The sequence below is a fragment of the Spermophilus citellus genome, assembly GCF_964194105.1.
Source record: "Spermophilus citellus genome assembly, chromosome: 15".
Classification (NCBI taxonomy): Eukaryota; Metazoa; Chordata; class Mammalia; order Rodentia; family Sciuridae; genus Spermophilus; species Spermophilus citellus.
In genome coordinates, this window is record NC_138195.1 from 25,848,221 (window position 1) to 25,864,583 (window position 16,363).

The 16,363-nt window shown below is 45.7% G+C and overlaps 1 protein-coding gene across 11 annotated transcripts in view; it reads right to left on the reverse strand.

The window, feature by feature from the left end:
* SGMS1 (sphingomyelin synthase 1) overlaps positions 1 to 14,599 on the reverse strand; it is a 299,689-nt gene extending 285,090 nt beyond the window's left edge. For 7 of the 11 annotated variants that reach the window (XM_081268407.1, XM_081268406.1, XM_081268405.1 and 4 more), the window contains exon 1: positions 14,351 to 14,599. The gene's annotated coding sequence lies outside the window, so the exon portion shown is untranslated. The other 4 variants (XM_081268416.1, XM_081268414.1, XM_081268415.1 and 1 more) reach the window with 3 other exon arrangements.
* Between the last annotated feature and the right edge of the window lie 1,764 nt (positions 14,600 to 16,363).

The window sequence follows — 16,363 nt, forward strand, 5'->3', positions numbered from 1 at the left end:
CCATTTCACAGAAGAAAAAGCCAGTGCCCCAGAAGGGCTTAAACCCAAGTGCACGGCTCTTTCTGAAGCTCCCAGGTGGCTTTCAGAATCAGAGACTTGAGCCCTCACCTTTTCAGCTCCTGCTACCCAGAGGAACCTTGCTGTCCCACCACCTCACAAATGGCAAAATTTATTACAACTTCACAGGTGTACCCAGGCAGCCAGGCATGCCTGTCCCCACTACCCTTACCCTATCTCAGGAGACCAGGACAGCCTACCTTTGGCTGACAGCCATGGACCCTCCCTCACAAAGTGTTTCTTTTACAATCCTCTCTTGGTCCAATGGCCTTCTCCAGCAAGCCAGGCAAGCCCGCTCTGCCTTCTCCACTGGCCTGTGCACCTTCACCCCAGCTGGGGGCTCCACCTCTCCTCATCCTCTCTCCTCTTTGCTCCCAGTTTCCTAAGATAATAATCTTCTCTTTTGGCCTCTGGCATTCTCGTACCCACCCCTTTTCAGACCTAGGCTCAAGTTGGAGCAGAACCTCCCTGCCGATCCAGCCATTATCTTCTCAGATATCTGCTGCTGTCTAACTGTCCCTTTGGCTGACCCTTCCTACTGCTTTAGGGGACACTTTTCTAGAGGTGTGATTACCATCACTCTGTCCCCAGGGCTTTTTTCTACAAACCCAACATTTAATCTGTGGTTCTGGGGAATTCCATTCCTAACTTATCCATCATCTAACAGCCTGGTTGATCTGAGAGTCCCCACCCAACCCCCAAACTTAGATCAGTAACAACCGCCCTGGGTCTCTGTGCATTTAGACAGTATATCTGAACAAACATAACCTGCTAGGAGAGGCATCAATCACAACCTTCAAAATACAAACATCTGAAGAATCAGCCACTTATTGCAATTTCTATAAAGTGGTTTGGAATGAAAGAAACTAAATAGGACCGAAGAAGGCAGTACTGACATAAAAAAAAAAAAAGCAAAAGAAAGAAAAGCTTAATATTTTTAGTTATAGATGGACACAATACCTCCATTTTATTTATTTAATGTGATGCGGAGGATCAAACCCAGTACCTCACACGTGCTAGGAAAGCATTCCAACACTGAGCCACAAAACCAGTCCTTCTTTCTTTCTTTTTCAGGACTTAGAAGGGAACCCTGGGCCTCACACATGCTAGGCAAGTGCTCTACCACTGAGCTATCTCCCCCGTCCTTTTCATTTTATTTTGAGACATGGTCTCACTAAGTTGCTGAGGCTGATCCCAAACTTGAGATCCTCTTGCCTCAGCCTCCCAAGTGGCTAGGATGACATGGTGCCCTGCTTAAGCTTCTTTTTGTTTTTAATCAACAACTGAAGTTGTGGAGTCCATGAGCCAGGCTTTTCAGAAGTGTCCCCTAATCACAGGAGTTATGGAATCTGGGGAGTAGATGACAAGGGATCTCTAACTCCAACTCTCCATTAGTGGATAGGGAAAGGAGGCCCACTTGTGCCCAGGTCACTAGGTTAGTTCACGTACCTCAGGCTGCACATTATTTGTAAGGGTTACTAGAGAGAAGACAGGAGAGAGGGAAAAGAAAACAAGAAAATGGAACCACTAAAGGAAGCAGAATTTAGTACTTAGCCCAAAATTGGGAAATAAAACAAAACTTTGTTTTTCATAAAATTTTTTGAACTTTTTTATTTGTTTTAATTAGTTATACATAACAGTAGAATACACTTTGATATATCATATATAATGGAGTATAATTTCTCATTCTTCTGGTTGTACCTGATGTAAAATCCCACAGGTCCTATAGTCATATATGTACATAGGGTAATAATGTCTGATTCATTCTACTGTCCTTCCTATCCCCATGCCCCCTCCCCTCCCTTCACTCCCCTATTCCTAATCCAAAGTACCTCTATTCTTCTCTAGCCACCCCCCCTCATTGTGAATTAGCACCGGCATATCAGAGAAAACATTCAGCCTTTGGTTTGGGGGGACTGGCTTATTTCACTCGCAATGTATTCTCCAGCTCCATCCATTTACCTGCAAATGCCAAAAAAGCTGTTTTATAGGATAGAAAGTCACTAACCTTCTCCAGGTTTCACATTCCTAGGAAATGGATACAATTTAGCCACACTTTAAAAGACAAACTTTTAAGAGACAAAACATCCACATTTTATGATTAGGATGCTCCTATGACTGATTTCCAGGGTGGTTTTGGTGCAGCCCCCGATTTCCCCTTACTGTGGGTCCACCCCTTATAGCACCCATCTTCCTAGACTCCTCTCTGTCCTCCTAGTTAGCTCATTAAAAACGGAAACCCCATGTGACTTTCACACCTAAAGCAAGAACAACTAATAATTAAAAAAAAAAAAGAAAAAGAAAAAGAAAACCCCCAAAAGAGCCCTCCGGATCCATCAGCATTATCCGATGTCACCAGTTACCTTCTGTGCACTCTGCTGACGTGGGGAGCCTGCGCTCCCTCCTGCAGGGGACATTGCCTGTAGATACATATATCTGTCTCCCTTGAGCCCCCGTTATGGCTTGGATCTGAAATGTCACACAAAAGCTCATACACTGAAAGCTGGGTCCCTGATGCAGAGGTATTCAGAGGTGGGGGATCGTGATGAGTGGATCGTGAGAGCTCTGACTTCATGGGTGGATTAATCACTGATGAATTCATGGCTAAAGGGCTACTGGGAGGTGGTGGGAACTTAGGAGTTGGGGCCTAATCTAAGGAAGGTGGTCACTGGGAACACACTTTTGAAGGGTATATGCTTGTCCCTGGCCCCTTCCTCACTCTGCTTTCTGACCACCATAAGATCAGCAGTTTTGATCTACCACATGCTCCCCACCATGATGTTCTGCCTCACCACAGGTCCAGAAACAAAGGAGCCAAGTGATTATGAACTGAAATCTCTGTGAGCCATAATAAATCTTTCCTCCTTTAAGTTGATTTTCTCAGTTATTTTGTCACAGTGACAGAAAGCTAACAGCCCTCAAGGACCCAGACCCCATCTCACCATCTCAAAGCTCGTCAGGGAGCCCAAGCCATAGCTGACTTTCATATCACAGTGATGATAACCCAGGATACAGAGGAACCCAGAAATGCTAAATCAAGACTCATCAGCAGTATGAGGTAGCATAGAGTGCTTCCCATTTTAGGAAGATTTATTTTCATTTTGCTATTTGTCATCCTCCCTGCCATAGACTAAAAGCAGGAGAACTTTCTGTACACACCACTTACCCCCTTAAGAGACAACAGCATGTTCACTACTGTTGTAAGCCCCACATTATAAAAAAGACCAGACTCAAGAGTATCTCCCACTCCTGCACAGGCCTCTGCAGCCTTCTGTCTTCCCTGGCAATCTCCTCCTCCTCTTCATTCAGCCACATCCCCTCACCAAGCAAGTAAGTTATGTAAGCTGTCAGGGTCCCAGGAGAGCCCGGACAACAAGCTCAGAAAAAAACCTAGACCAGTGATTCTTCCCAGATACAAGTGACTTATACTGTTCTCCTCTGAGTTAATCCTAAATGCAGAAGTCCTACATTCTTCAATTCTCAAAGCTCCTCATTCCACAGCTGGGTTTGTTGGTTGGCTGGCTGAGTGGTAGTAGGGATGAAACCCACTGAGCCACATCCTCAGCCCTTCTTATTTTTATTTTGAGACACAGTCTCTCTGAGTTGCTGAGGGCCTCACTAAGTTGCTGAGGCTGGCCTCAAACTTGTAATCCTCCTGCTTCAGCCTTCCAAGTCACTGGGATTACAGGCACAAGCCATTGCACCTGGCTAATTCCAGTTTTATATTTAACAACTATTCAGATAGAAAAAAAAAATACAATCTGAAGGACAAAACAGCAAACCTGCTGCAATAGTCACAACTGCACATATTTCTGGGGCACTTGTACGTCTGGGGGACATACCAAGCTTCATACCCATGGCATCTATCTTAAATCACAGTAGCTAGAAGAGAGGTACCAAGCTCATTTTTCCTTCAAACACAGTGTTCTACTATCCTTAAATCAAATAATATTATCTTCTGCCACTCCACTGTCAGGCTATGTATCTAAATACAATTTAAATTTTCCTGCACCTAAATGGATAAATACTGGACAGAAAGACTTTCTCTCCACTTTGATCAATGGGACAGGGGATAATGAAATGAAAATAAATCAGGCCATCTTGCTAAAATGGTATGCACCAGCTGGCACTTGATACTGATGAGTCTTGACTTACATTTCTAGGTTTTCTTTCCACCCTGGATGATCAACACTCCTAAACCATGTCACAAACACTGGTGAGCAGGGACAGAAAGTTTCTGCTCTGCACTGGTTCAGACACCACTCTGCCGTCCTAGATGTACAGGAACCCATGGGTTCAGTTTTTATTTCATGAGCTGGAAAGAACTTCCAATTTCTAACTCTGAATTCATCCACCTGACTGTAACTAGAACTAGGAGCAGCTGGCCCTTAGCTGACATAAGTATTGCTTATGGCAGGGGTTCTCAAAGCATGACCCCAGACCACCAGCAGCAGCACCTGAGGACTTGCTAATATGTGACCTACTGGCTGCCATCTGCCAAAGCAACTTGCTTCAGAAACTGTGGGTGTTGGAGCCCAGCACTGGGTGTTATAACCAGTCTTCCAGGTGATTCTGATACAGGTGAAATCTAAGAACCATTGACTTAGGCTGATAAACATCCAAGGTCACAGGAACACCCAGCTGGGCTAACCTGTGTAGCATGGTTCTTTTATGTAACTCTGCTGGCTCCTCACCAACAGTTCTACTCAGTTTTGCCAACTGGCAAAGGCCCCAAACACTAACCTCCTTCAGAACATTCCTTCTCCTATTTTCTCAGGCAAATTACTTGTGTTTCACGCTCCTGTCTCCAAAAACAGAGATGGTAACATCCATCTCACAGGGTCAAGGACTCAGAAAGTGCCAGGGATGTGGTTAGCCTTCAGTAAAGTAAATTCCTAAGATTAATACACCTCTACCGGAAGATCTAATCAGAACTAGGAACAGAGCAAAACAAAACTTGTTCCCTGTACACTCTCCACCTCACTTTTTACACCCACTCCATTCCAGAGCTCTGAATGAGGACATCCAGAATGGCAAAGACTTCATCTGGCTCCACTGTCTTTCAAGTATTTACTCCTTCCATATGCTCTGAGTATCTAATGTTTGAAAAAGCCCAGAACATAGGACCAAACAGCCTCCAACCAGGTCTTTCTGGACAAAATTCAACCGATCTGGTTGCATAAAGCCTCACACACCTCAAGAGAGGTACAGGAACATGGTGAATGTTATCAAGAGGTCATAATAACAGCTCACATTTACATTGTGTTTACCTTATGCTATAGTTTCCATCTTAAATGTCCCCAGAAGGCCCAAGTGTTAAAGACTTAGTCCCTAGACTGCGGCCCTATTGAAAAGTGGTACAATCTTTAAGAGGCATAACAGTAGTAGTAGAAAGAAGTTAGGTCACTGGGGATGCTTCCTTGGAGTGGATTTGGGGACTCCAGCCTCTTTCTGTCTCTCTTTCCCCTCCTGGCTGCCCTGGGGTAAGAAGCTTCCTCTGTTAGGCACTCCTGCCATGATTTACTGCCTCACCACCATCAAGCAACCCAAGAGCCAAAATTTTCCACCTTAAAAATTGATTATTGGGGCTGGTTTGTGGCTCAGCAGTAGAGCATTTGCCTAGCATGTGGGAGGCACTGTGTTCAATTCTCAGCACTGCATATAAATAAATAAAGATCCATAAACAACCAAAAAAATTATTAAAATGTTGATTATTTTAGGTATTTTGTCACAGTGATGGAAAGATAACTGACATACCTTATTAACTATATCCTCATAATAACCCCCTAAAGATCTGGGGAAACTGAGGCATGGAAGGTCTATATAATCTACTGAATGGCACAGCTCCTACATAGTGAGACCAAGATCCAAACCCAGGCATTTTAGCTCCATAGTCAGTGCTCTTAACCATCATACTAGAAGAAAGGAAGCTTTTACCTAGGTATCAACTAGCCACTTATCACTGATCCCAAAACATTGATTTTCAAGACACTTAAGTCTGGGCACAATATCCAGTGCCATGGAGTTCAATACTGGGCCCTCAGGGCCCCTAACAGAAATGCTAATTATACTTGGCTTCTTCCCCTTCTCTCCTCCCTAATCTAATTCCATGCAAGTCAAATGAAAACTCACAAAGCAGGATTCCTCTCCTCTCATAACTCCCCTGGCACCGCACCACTTAACCCTAATTATATACCATCTGTCACACAGAGTTCTCTAATTGCTTCCTGTATATTAACAGTATATTCCTCCCCACTCGACTGCAAAATTCCTTGGAAGTATCCATACTTTCTGTGAAACCCAACAAAACCAGGCAAAAGTATGGGTTTGCATATGTAGACTTGGAGAGTGTTAGTTAATTGGCTGGCTCATTCACTTTGCTTTCCTGACACTTCTTTGTTATCAATCCTCAGAAGCAGATAAATGTATGAAGTTTGTGCTATTTAAAGCCAGTGTTAGGGGAGGCATGACATCAACAATCACTGAGTAACAGGTCTGTTTTAAGATCTGAACTCCAAGCATCCCCTATATTATCTCTGCAAACCCCTCAGCAGCCTCAGAGGGCAGGTGCTATTATCCCAGACTGAGGAGGGAAGAAAGAACTTGAGACAGGGTACAGTAACTTGACCAATGTCACACAAGGTTGGTGAATGAAGAAAGGAGATTTTTAGAGTCAGGTGCACTGATGCACACTTGTAATCCCAGCACTCAAAAGGCTGAAGCAGGAGGATCATTTGAGCTAAGCAGTCTAAGACCAGTTTGGGCAAATACAGTGAAACCTTGTCTCAAAAAAGAAAAAAGAAAGAGGAAAGGTGATTTTAAAAGACCCATCCCAAAGCCCCTACTCTGCGTACCTCCAGGGCAGGGAATAAGGTGCCCAGACTCATTCTCCTCAAAACAACGCATACCTTTGTGTTTAAAGAAAAAAAATTGTCAAAAGTGTATAAGCTTGAGGTATAACTCAGTGATATAGTACAAGCTTAATATGCATGAGGTCCATCCCTCCCCACAAAAAAAAAAAAAAAAAATTATCATGACAGAGAAAATCTCTGACTTTGTTTAGAAGTTGTTTTAAAAAAATGCGATGATGACTATGTTCATGGATAAAATTACAATATCAAGACAGAAAAGGTATCAGTTCTGCCCACAAAGAAAGGCTCATCCTGACATATCAACATGCTGCAAAGCCACAAAAAAGAAATAAGAATTTGGCCTAGAAACAGAGGACTAGAATAGAAGAAAGGGGGTGGGGGACAGGGCACGACACAACCACAGATCCCTTCGAGGAATCTCAAAATCAGTAGGCTGAGTTTACTGGAAACAATTTCCAGAGTTGGGTAATAAAAAAATGTTCTGGAGATGGATAATGGAATGATGGCACACAATGTTAATGTACATAATGCCACTGAATTCTACGCTTTAAAATGGCTAAATGATAAGTTTGTTTTATTTATGTGTATATAAATATATATAAATATACTTATTTTATATAAATATATGTATGTATTTTATATAAATATATATAAATAAATATACTTACATATTTACATATATTTATATAAAATTCTAGAAATGCAAACCACAGTGGTTGCCAGAGTCTAGGGACAAGGAGGCCCAAGGAAAGTTCTGGGTTTATGGAATGCTCTGCATCTTCACTGTGGTGGTTTCACAGGTATAAACATCTGTCAAAAAATAATCAAATCAAACACTTCAAATAGATTCAGTTTGCATATATAAATTATAATTCTTAAAAATATTGAAAAAATAGACTTGTATGTATGTGGGAACCTAGTATAGGATAAAAGTTGCTCACCAAAAACAATTAAGGAAAAAATACACTGTTTAATAGATGATTTGGGAAAATTGTCCCACAAAATAGAAAGGGAAAAATAAAGCTGATTCTTTCCTTATGCTATATACAATAAACCTTCAACAGATCAAAATCCTCAATGTTAAAGACAAAACGGGAAAGCTGATAAAATACAGAACATCTTCATACTCTTGGGGTAAGAAAAACTATACTAAGACTCCTAAAGTACAGTAATGGTTTGGAGCTATATGAAAACTAAAAATTTCTAAAAGTTATCACCGATAAAGTTAATAGACAGGTGACAGGATGGGGTTAACATCTATAATACACAAGAAATATCTGCAAATCATCTGCATTAGAAAATAAGACAATGGTTGGTCAAAGAAATTGTCAGACCTAAAAAATATATTAAAATATCCCCAGGGCTGAAGATATAAGCTCAGTTGGTAGAATACTTGCCTAGCATGCAAAAGGCCTTGGGTTCAATTCCCAGCACCACCAAAAAAAATAAATAAATAAAAGAAGAAGAAGAAGAAAATTAATAAAATTAGAAAGATGGCTGATATCAAACACTAACAAAGATGTGTGAAGTCATTCCTCCTGCACTGATATGGGACTGTAAACCAGCTCAGCAACTCTGGAGAATAATTTTGGAGCATTTAGTAAAAACAGGTTTGCTGGTACTCTGTTACCCAGCCATCCCTTCCTGGGTACTGTGTACCTTAAAGCAGTGGTTCTCAAATTTTCCCGTGCATAAGAATCTCCAAGTTGGGGCATGTCAGAACACAGATGAGTGGGGTCTGCCCGGAGTTTCCTACTAGAATCTACATTTCTAACATATCCCCAGGTGATGCTGATGCAGCTGGGTGTGGTCCACACTTTCAGAACCATCACCTTAGAGATAGTCTCATACAGATCATTAAGAGAATGCACACAGGATGCTTATTACAGTTTTGCTAGTGGCAGCAGGAGTGGTGGTGAGTTAAGCATCCATCACTAGGGAAATGGGTAAAGTAAAAGCAAAGGACACACATCAGACCACCCCTACAGACCAGCAACCATGGCAATGCACTGGAGAAATCTATCCTAATACAGATCTCACAAATAAAATGCTGAAAAATTCTTTCCACTTTCAAGAATGTCTGAAAACTTCCACATTAAAAAGTTCTAATGTTGAACGAAAAAGAAACAGAATGAAATCTATGGCACAGTACCACTTAAGCAAATAAAAAACACACACAAAATAACCCAACATCTTTAACAGAACACATGCATACCAAAGAACCTAACACAGAGAGAAAGCTCCTATAGCAGACAGAAGAATGGAGTGGGAATGAATGGGGAAAAGATGAAACAGGCACTGGGTTTTACATAGTGAGAAGATCTGGTGCCAAGAACTGGGAATGGTAACTCAACTCTCAGCAACCAAGTTCTCTAAATCCTCTCTCACCTGCCTTCACACACAACAGCTGCTTCAGTTCAAGCCCCAATGGCTTTGTATCATTCAGGGGAAGATCAGCTGACCCCTGAAAGTGGGGGCAAATCTTTTCCAAACCACAAGCATGGGCTCATTTCCAGCCCCTGAATCCAACCTGCTACTGAACACTAATGTTCCCTCTTTGACACACTAGTTTTAAAAGAAGCTGGGGTTCTTGGGTTTTGGAAAAGGGTGTGTGTATCTACATCTGTCTGTGTCTCCTTTTACCTGTGTGTGACTCTGTATCTTTGGATCTGTGTATGTCTCAGTATTTGCATGTCTATTTGGCTATCTGCTATATCTGCAGCTAGACATAAAGAAGACTCCGCAGGGGACAAAGCATTCCAGTGGAGTCCAAGTCACTCTTGTTCTTCAGTCATTCAATTAGGTTTTAAAGAAACCAGAAGTCACAAATCACAAAACCAAGCCATCTTTCTGCCCAACCCTCCTGCCCTCTCTTCTTTATTCTCCCCTCCCTTATATCCAGTCCTGTTCTCCCCACTCCCACATCCAACTGGACCAAATAAGGTCCTTGTGTGATTAGGTAGCTTAATGTACAAACTTTACAGAACTCTTGGAATATACTAGCTGTGAGTAAATAAGCATTTATTTATAACCAAGAGGCTTTAACAGAAAAGTCAGAATCCTTAAGACCAGCATATCATGAATATTCTTCCAAAAGCAAATGTTTTGACTAGTTACTAACCAAAATTAGCAAAGGCAAAGCCATCTATAAACTCTCTGTCCCACAGAGGGGCACTGGTCAGAGTTTTCCAAGAAAAGCTAAACAGTGAACTGACAAGAAAGTGTATGGGACAACCAAAAACTACAAATCATTAACACTGGGCAGGGTGGCACATGCTTGTAATCCCTAGCAGTTTAGAAGGCAAAGGCTTAAGGATCTCAAGTTCAAAGCCAGCCTCAGCAACTTAGTGAGACACTGTCTCAAAATTTAAAAAACAAAAAAAAGGCTGGGGATACGGATCAGTGGTAAACTGGGTACGGCTCTGGATTCAATTCCTGGTACGAAAAAAAAAAAAGAAAGAAAGTCATTACCAAACTTACGTGACAAAAGGCAACAGATCATTCTGACAGCAACTTTCAATAAGCAAGCCCAAGTCAGAAAAATATGTATTCATAATAGCTAAACAAATTGAAGAAGGAGAAAAAAGGCAAAGATAGTGGGCAAAAGAGTGATCCCATGCCTCCCTAAAGACTGAGGCATGTAACCCCAGGTACAAACAACCCAGAATTTTTATTCTCAAAATAACTGCATCATTCCTACAGCAGCACTTTACATTGGATGGTAAAGTGTTAGGAATTCTACAGAGCTTCCCAAAAATACTTTGTAGAAAATGAAGTTTCATAAATTAAAGTATATTTGGTATGCACTAGTATTATGGGGCATGGGATCTTTCTCAAAACAGAGGCCTCGCTTCAAATCCCAACTCTTGTAGTAAGGCCAGAAAGACTTCAGACATGCTGCTCAGAGTAACAGGTATGAGTTTATTAGAAGGCATAGGAAAGGGGAAAGGGGGACACTCAAGGGAAAGAGTGGATCCTCTCAGAATATGGTATGCTCTTCCTGCTCTCCAGTTTTACAAGGGTTCCAGGGAAGTTTCCAAGGAGTACCCCCACGTCTGCCATTTGATATTAAGTGACAACAGGATGACATCAGACTTTCAAGTCCACAATGAGCATGAAACTCTAGGTCACTTTGGCCCATGCAGATGGGTTCTAATTGGAACCTGTTCTTGGAGATTTTTATGGTTAAGAGGAATTATCCTTATCTCCCCAAGTTATGGGATCTGGTCTGTGTAAGGGTCTCAAAAGTCCCACCCTTCGGGGTAACTTGTGTTCTTTTTATCAGCATTTTAGACCTGCATTCCTCCCACAGGTAGTTTGCTGAGGAATGTAACATATCTGTCAATGTAAGCCAAGCAGACTGCAGGCAAATTGTTTTTTTTTTTTTTTTAAAGGAAAGCATATGGAGTTTAGCACAATGGGCTCAGTTTATAGAATTATTCCTTCTACATCATGTTCCCACCAATCACATCTGTCTATTCTCCTATTCTCTATCACCAGGAGCACTTTTAGTTAAAAAAAAAAAAAATTACTGACAGCTAGTATAAAAAAGAGTTCTTTGGATTTTCATAGAATAATTAGCAAAGTACACCCGTTTTTCTAGCCAAAGTGCAGGATCTTCCACAAGTTGAAAGAGAGAGATTTAACAAAAAAAATTAAAGAATTGCATTTTCAAGTAAAATTGAATGTCAACACAGGGAATTAGATTTTATGAAAACATAGTTTTTTTAAGTATTTATTTTTTAACTTCTTTTAGTTGTAGATGGACAGTATGCCTTTATTTTATTTATTTATATTTATGTGGTGCTGAGGATTGAACCCAGAGCCTCACTGTGCTAGGCAAGTACTCTACCAATAAGCCATCAACCCCAGCCCAAAAAAGTCTTCATTTTAATCTCAAGTGTGCTTTACCACTGAGCTACATCTGCAGACCTTTTTATTTTATTTTGAGACAGGGTCTCATAAATTGCTAAAGCTGGCCTCATGCTTGTTATTCTCGTGCCCCAGCCTCTGGAGCCGCTGGGATTATAGGAGTGTGCCACTATGTCCCCTCCCTCCCTCCCCCCCCCCCCCCGCCCCCGTTTTGTTTTGTTGTTTTTTTTTTGTTTTGTTTTGTTTTGCATTGCTGGGGATTGAACAGAAGGCCACATGCATATTAAGCAAATGCTCTACTACTGAGTACATCTCCAGTTCCTAAACATACTTAAGTTTCAACATATAGACATTGTCATATATTCTTTACTCTATAAATGCTGACGAGAGAACCCCATTTGTAAATGTAAAAACACATGAGGAATATGAATATTAATAAGCTCTTCTATTAGAAATTTTTTTTAATTTCAGCTGAATAAGCATTTATTGAGTTTACAAGTCAGATACTGTGCAAAATGCTAGGGATTCACCAATGAATAAGACACTACCTTAATGCTTCCCTTTAATACCAATTTAATGCATGCCTTGAATTAATTTTGTTCAAAAAAGTTTCTGTGTATTTGAAATAGCTATCAACACTGAAAAGTTACAGAACTATATTTTACTAAAAACAAAGTTTTATTTTCTGAAGCAGAAAAAGGGGAAAAAGGAAAGGCTATCACAGCTTAAACTGTATGATAGTAGCTGCCACCTCCTGCTACATAGTTCTCACAGTTGAAGAGACTCAAAAATATACTATATAATTTAAGAGAAGCAATAAGGAAGCTCAAAGGCCCAAGGCTTGCATACCTAAACAGGAAGCAAGATAAGGAAAGTAAGCCGCTACAGGCAGAAGGCAGCTCCTAGAGTCTCCCCCACAGCTAACACCTCCAACAGCAGGTTCAGGCTCTGCTGCCCTGTTTGCTTGCCTGCCTGCTTGCTGGGCCAAGGCAAGGCAGAGCTGGAAGGCTGCCACCTGCTGAATCACTAAACATCCCTGGGCTTCCCTTGAAGCACTGACCAGACAGGCACCCAACCCCCACCTGGTTTCTCCCATGGACATCTTATACCCCGACCAATGAAACGCCCAACTCTCTCCCCTTCTGTTCAGGCCAAAACAGTAGGCAACCCCATTACTTTAGGACTGCCCCAGGCAACTCCCATTGCATTCCTACGTCACCAAACCCACTCCTCTCTTTCTGCCCACTCAGTCCCTCTGAAAACCCCAGCGCCAGAAGGCATAGGGAGTTCACAGCACACCGTGACGGACATTGACCACTTTCACAGGCAGCCAACCAGAAACACCCCCGAAGCTGACAGCAAAATAACCTGTCCAAACAGCTTAAAGGTCCAGAAAGGTAAATGTCAGAAGAGCTAAAATAGAAGGCTGGCTCCGTACGTAGAAAATAAACTTCCCTTTCAGGACCACTCTTTTTCCTTTTGGTTTCATAAACGTGTGTCACTTAAGTCTGTACTGTCTGAAGGTGAAAAGAAACATCTGAGAAGCACCTGCCTGGATTCTCCCCTCCGTCCACAGCAACCCCCATCCCGATTTTTACTAGCGACACCCAAGAGGGGACAAACCTTAACCAGAACGCGCTAGGCTGAATCCGTTAGCAGGACCAAGGCACCGCACCCGGCCCACCAGAGGAAACCACAAGCCCGAGTTTGGGTTAACGCGGTCGAGAGGCAGCTGGTGCTGCTGCTTTGCCCTTGACAAGTCGCCTGGGAATCTCAGGAACCCTTTCATTCACTGGGCAAGCAGCCTCCGGGAGAGATTGTCCAGTTCTGAGCTGCACCAATGGCCCCTCCAGGCCTCACCCCTTAACACCCTGACTCAATGGGGGCAACCCTGCGGAGTTTCAGAGCCGCCCGCGAGCCTGGGGGGTGTTACGCGGCGTGGGGAGAAGGGACTCGTTCCTTGGGGGTCCCACCTGTTATGTCGTCGGGGGGACATCGAGGTGGAGATACCCAGAACCGTGGGCGCCTAGCCGGCTGCGATCTGGCTAGAAGTCCCAACTGTCACGCCGCCGCTTGGGCTGTGGGGGTGGGGCTGTGATTTGGGGTCGGGCCCAGAGCTGCTCCGGACCCCGGCGGGCCACTAACTCGGAGGATCCTCGCCTCCCAGTTCTCGGGCCCCGCCACTGTCCGCTTGCCCAGATATGACATCAAGCAGCCTTTCCAGCACGCAGCACCTCTCAAAAGGTGCCCACTGACGCCTCCACCTTCTTCCCCACCCCAGCCGGGCTGGGGAGCCCCGCCGGCGGCCCGCCCCCTCCGAGCCGGGATCCTAGCCGCCGGACCGCCCTCTGCGCCCACCCCCCGGGAGCGGCAGCACTGGGGGAGTGCCCGCCAGGTACGCGCGCGGCACCGTGCAGGCTGCGCTCACGCCCCCTCGCCCCAAGGCTGCCCAACTGCCGCTCCCCGGGGTCAGGCCCACCCGCGAGACCGGTGTCCGATCGGCCCCCGCGACCCGGAGGCCGGCTCTCTGCCCCCACCCCACGACTCACTTGCACCGGAGTCGCTGCAGCCGCCCGGAATTCCGCTCGCCGATCCCCCAGCCGCGGAACGAAATCCGGGGCAGGGCAGCGTCCGGGCTCTGCACGGGATCGCGCTCTTGGGTCGGCCTGCCAGGAGCAAGGGACTAGCAACCTGACCGGACCGGCCCTTCCCACTCCCGTCCTGACCGCCGCCGCTGCCCCGGCCGCTGCCTCGCTGGTGCGAACGCTTCCGACTTGCCACCGCGAGCCTCCCGGGCTGACGAGCATGCCCAGTCCGCGGCCCGAGCCGGCCCGGTTTCCCGCGCGACCCGAGTCCGCTCCTCCGGGTGTTCACGGCGGCCGGGGGGCGGGCCTGGCCGGCCAGGCGGAGTCCGCGGGGGGCTCTTCCGGGGACCAGGGGGGACCCGCACCGGACTGCACGGCAACGGGTGATCGGGGTTTGGGCTTCATTTATTTTACTTTCAAGCAGTGGGAAACTGAGGAGGCGGGTGCCTCCCCCAAAGACGAGCAAGGCCCAGCTGGACAGGAAGCCGCTGAGGGAGGATGGACGGAAGCCGGGGCTTATGATCTGGGATGATAAACCGTTTAGAGCACAGCAGGAAACTTGAGCCGCTGGAGCCGGTCAGAATGCGGAGAACGGGAACCCAGCCTTCAAGGAAGCCAGGATCGGGGCCCCAGCTACGCTTGGAGTCTCTTTCCCAGCGTGCTCAAGAGCTGCGACACTCGTGATTAACTCCTGGTTGACCATGTATTTAGAAAGACTTCAATCTCTGGTGCATTTTAAAACCTCTATCCATAGACTTCCATCTTCCTACCCCCTCCCCCAAAATAATAGAGCTGCCTGAGCCAAAAGGCCCGCGAAGCCGAGGAACCTGGAGTATCCCGGAGAAGCTCCTATCGGTGCTAAAAGGACTAGGAGCGCGTCGGGGTGGTCCCGCCCTGGCCCCACCTCTCGTCGCCCCTACGAGCTGCGGCGAAAACCTGGAGATTGGTGTGCCCGGGCGGGAGCCCTGCGCATGCCCAGTATAGTCCAACCCGGTGTGGGTCGCCCTAAGGAAGGTTTTCCTCTGCTCCCGGAGCGGAACCCCGGCGCCCGGGTTAGGGCGGGCGGCGGGGAAAGCTGACCTTAGGCTGCGGTGCCCTGCTTCCCGGAACGGCAGGCGCGGCACCTTCTGTGGCTTCGAGGCTGCTCGGGGCTATACCTCGCGCCTGGTCGGGGACTCCGCGGGCGGGGAGGGGGCGTGCGGGCGGTGTCGGTGTGACACGTGACTGTCCGCGGCGCTTCGGGCAGCCATCTTCCGCCCGGTCACCCGGCCGGCCGCAGGCGGTCGGGATTGATCCCGCCGCCAGTGGACAGAAGAGAGCCTCCTCATCCACCACATCCTCCCTCCCTCCAGGCTAGGGCCTCGGCTCCACACCTGCCTCCACCCGAACCTGGGATGTCGGACTCGCTGCACCGGCCCTCTGCTGGCGCAGAGGACATGCTCTCGCTCTGACCAGACGCTAACGGCTGCGATATCGAGAGCTCAGAACTCCAGCAGTGGATGGCCTCTGCTTTTTTTCCCAGAGAAAGAAGTTGGAAGTGGGGTCCCCTTGCGTAAGGCAGCCGCCCCCCTGCTCTAACCTGTTACCCGGGGCAGAGGCCTGATGTGTTGGCAGGGATGTCTGAACCGAGACTTTCGCTCCTCCCTGTGTGCACTACCCACGAACCCTGCTGGTGGACAGCTTGGATGGTGACGATGTGAATAATGAACATTTATTGCTCTCCTCCCCTGAATCACTTGGGGTCTCCGTTATCTTGGGGCCTACCGCATCGCCAGCACCCAACAGCTTGTTAGAAATGCAAATTCTGGACAGAATCAGAAATGCTAGGGAGGGGGGGGGGGGTCCTAAGATCTGATTAATGTGTCCACCTGGTAGGTAGTTGTGATAGATGCTTTACATCTTGGTTTCAACAAAGCCCTAAACCCGTTTTTCATGTGAGACCTTGAAAAGTTAGGTACTTTGTTCCAAAACAGAAAA